A 3,761-nucleotide genomic window follows, 5' to 3' on the forward strand; every position below is an offset into this window, starting at 1 on the left:
TGAAAATTTTTTTCGACAGAATTAAAAGTTTTGGAGGCATAACAATTGATTATTTATAGGATTTCGTTTTTTAAAAAAATTAGGCAGGTCATACCGGTCATGTTGTACGTGTGTGCGTGTGAATTTGATGAGAAATAAAACAAAAAAAAATTTTAGAAAGTGAAATGCGATAAAAGTTCATTCAGTTTTTCAGTCATTCCGTCAGTGAGGCCAACAAAAAAAAAAAAAAAATTAAACTTAAAAACTTTCTACTTGTGGTTTTCAATCCGTAATTTTCCTCATGACGAAAAACGGTTTCTCTTACACACACACACAATTTCACGTAACTACTTTTGTAATGATAATTTCACATAAATGGTTTTTTTTTTTTTTTTTACACGTCGACGTGTAACTAGCAAACAAACAAACAAACAAACAAAATTTCTAAGCTTAACGTAACGCGAATAAATCGACAGCAAAATCTTTTAAGTTAGAGTTTTATTTTTCATGAAGGTTTATAAATTCGTGATGGTCTTGCTTTGTCGGCCATATTTTATTAAAATTTCCTTTGACTTCCTCTCTCTCTCTCTCTCTCACGCACTCTCCTTAATTCAAAGTGGCAGCAGTGAAGTAAAAATCAAATAATAAAAAATTACAGAAATAACAGCAGCATCTCTTAGTATACGTAATTTTAATTACACGTTATTCGTGACATCACCCCGAAAAAATATCATTATTGTTTTTTTTTTATTATCATTATTATTATTTAATAATAATGATGATGATAATATGATGATGATGATGATGATGATGATGATGATGATGTTGATGATGATGATGATTGTAATTATAAAATTCCAAGCGATTGTAATGATTTCGTTTTTGCGTTTTCATTTTTCCTTTCTAAATTAATAATAGGAAGAAATCACTAAAAGCGGGCATAGGAAGAGCCTGAGGGGAGGAGGAAGAGGGGGAGCAAAAAGGGGGGCGAGGGGGGCAAGGGAAGGTTTTTATTTGTTTTAAACTTAACACACACACACACGGAAAGTTTGGAATAAAATAAAAATAACAGATGTTCCCAAAAAAGGAAAATTGTTCCTCTCCTTCTTCCTCTCTCTCTCTCTCTTTCCTTTGTCTATCTTTCTCTCTCTCTTTTTTCTTTGTCTGTCTCTCTCTCCTTTTTTTTCTTCAAATCTCTCTTTCTGTTTTATTTTTTCTGTCTTCCCATGAGCTTTTCTCACTGTTTCATTTTTTTCTGTGTTCATCTCTTGCATTCTCTCTTTCTCTCTCACTGTTTCTTTTACTTTTTCTCTCTCTCTCTCTCTTTCTCTTTCTCGTCCCATATTGTAATGAGACTTTTTTTTCCTCAATTAATAAATAATAATAACTTATAATTACAAAATATTATTATTATTAACCCAAAATGTACGAAATCAATAAAAGGAAAATTTTCTTTTTTTTTTTTAAATGTCGATAATAATAATGAAAATAATAATAACGATATTAATAATAATGATAATAATGATAATAATAATTAAACGTAAGCCGTTTTCTTACTCGTTAACATTTATTTATTAATAAGAAAAGAAAAAAAACGAGATTTTTATTTATTCTAAATATTTTGCAATCAAATAGGTCATAAATTAATATTTTGTAATTTTTACATAAAAAAAAAAGAAAAAAAATTTCCCAAAAATTTTCCAAAAAGATGATGATGATGATGATTTCGTTACAAAAAAAAAAAAAATTATTTGGATCATAGATAGAATTTTAGTTAGGATTTCCGTTTAAAATTTTTTTTTCCTACCATTTTTCATTGCCGACGGTGGGTGGGGAGGAGGAGGAGAAGGGGAGGGGGAGGGGAGAAGTGGGGGAGGGGAGGAGAAGGAGGAGAAGGAGGGGGGGGCACGAAAAGAGTAAGAAAAAAAAAACATATCGAACGACGGAGAGGAGTGACACCTAAAAGCAAAGTTGGACACTTTCGATTTCAGGTTTTACGCTCTTACTACACATCCCCACCACGATTTATAATTATTATTAGTATTATTATTATTATTATCGTACCTGTTCTAAACCATTCACATATTTGTACGTTACATCATTTGAGGACTGATAGCGTTCACTTTTCAACGACCGGTTAAATTTAACGATGAATTTTTTCTAGTCTTTATTAATAAGATCGTGTGTGTCGCGCCGTCGTCGTTGTGTCGTTTATATTTTATTATTTTCTTTTTTTTTTTTTCTCTCAATCTTTTCTTATTCCTACTCGTTCCTCTCCTTATTTTTTCTCTCTTTTTTAAACCTTTTTAAATAAAAAAAAAAAATTTTTATTTAATTTATCGTATCGTATCGTATCGTATCGATCGATTCGCACACTTCGTGGTGTTTTTCTAAATTTTTAAAATTATTTATTAATAAATAAATCATCAACGATCATTTTTTTTTATTTGGTAAGTTTTTAAAATTTTTTTTTTTAAAATTTTTTTAATTTTTAACCGCAGCAAAAATTAATTTAAAAAAAAAAAATTTTTTTGTTTTGCTGTCGTTCACGTCCGCCATCTTTTTTTTCTTTCGATTCGTTATTTAAATGGCTGTTTACTTTTCGTATAATTTTTTTTTTTTATCTACTCTATAGTTTTTTTTTTTTTTTTGATTTCATCACTTAAAAAATAATACGTTTGTTTGTTTGTGTTTGTATCGTCTGCTATTCAGACATTATAAACATTCGGGTCGATTATAAAATGATTTACTTAAAGGACGCTCCCCCGATATTCTTATATTAAAAACTTTATATATGACAAAAAAATCATTTTTTAATATTATTATTATTATCATTATCATTATCATTATTATTATCATTCGATTGTTTTAGTTTGATGCCAACAAAAAAACGAAAAATTTCGGTTTGTTTCCGCATTTTTTTTACAAAAAAAAAAAAAAATTTTCTCTTCGTTCGTGTGCGTGCGTGAGCATTGCTGTATGTAAGAGTGTTAATTTTTTATTATTATTATTATTATTACGTTCGTACTATTCGCTCTGGTTCGTCTTTTATTATTATTATTATTATTTAGTACTACATAAAACAAATCAACTTCTCGTGGTGGAATTTTTTTTTTTATAAAAAAAACGTTTATGTAACGGTTGTGGAATAAAAATGGACTTTCCCTTTTTTTTCTCTCCATTGTAATAAATATATTTTTTTTTTTCACTACTACTACTCTACCGTACTACTTTTATCATTATTATTATTATTATTATTATTATTATTATTATTATTATTATTATTATTATTATTATTATTATTATTATTATCGTTTGTATAAACTTTTTCTAATTTTTTATACACGAAACAAACAAACTTGACATTGAACGTTTGTTTGTTTGTTTGTTTGTTTGTTATTTTTTTAAAAAAATTTTTTACTGAATTTTTTTTTTTAATATTTAACGCGACAAACAAACAAACAAACGATTAAAATTTAAAGTGAAAGGTATCTCTCTCTCTCTCTCTCTCTCTCTCTCTCTCAATCGTCACGTTGCCAATTAGAAAGTCTTAGAAAGAATAAATCGGGATAAAATATTCGTTTGAAACCAAAAAAAAAAAATTTTAACTTCCGGAAAATTTTTGCTATGATAAATAATAATAATAAGATTTTACCGGTTATTTGGGGGCAACGAGACGAATAACGGTCGAAGAATCATCCACGTCTCTCATTACATAAAATTATAAATTTCGTCCCCGATTTTTTTTTTTTTCAAAATTTCCATGATTGATTGATTGATTG

This window comes from Pediculus humanus, genomic scaffold (assembly GCF_000006295.1).
Source record: "Pediculus humanus corporis 1103172107436 genomic scaffold, whole genome shotgun sequence".
Classification (NCBI taxonomy): domain Eukaryota; kingdom Metazoa; phylum Arthropoda; class Insecta; order Psocodea; family Pediculidae; genus Pediculus; species Pediculus humanus.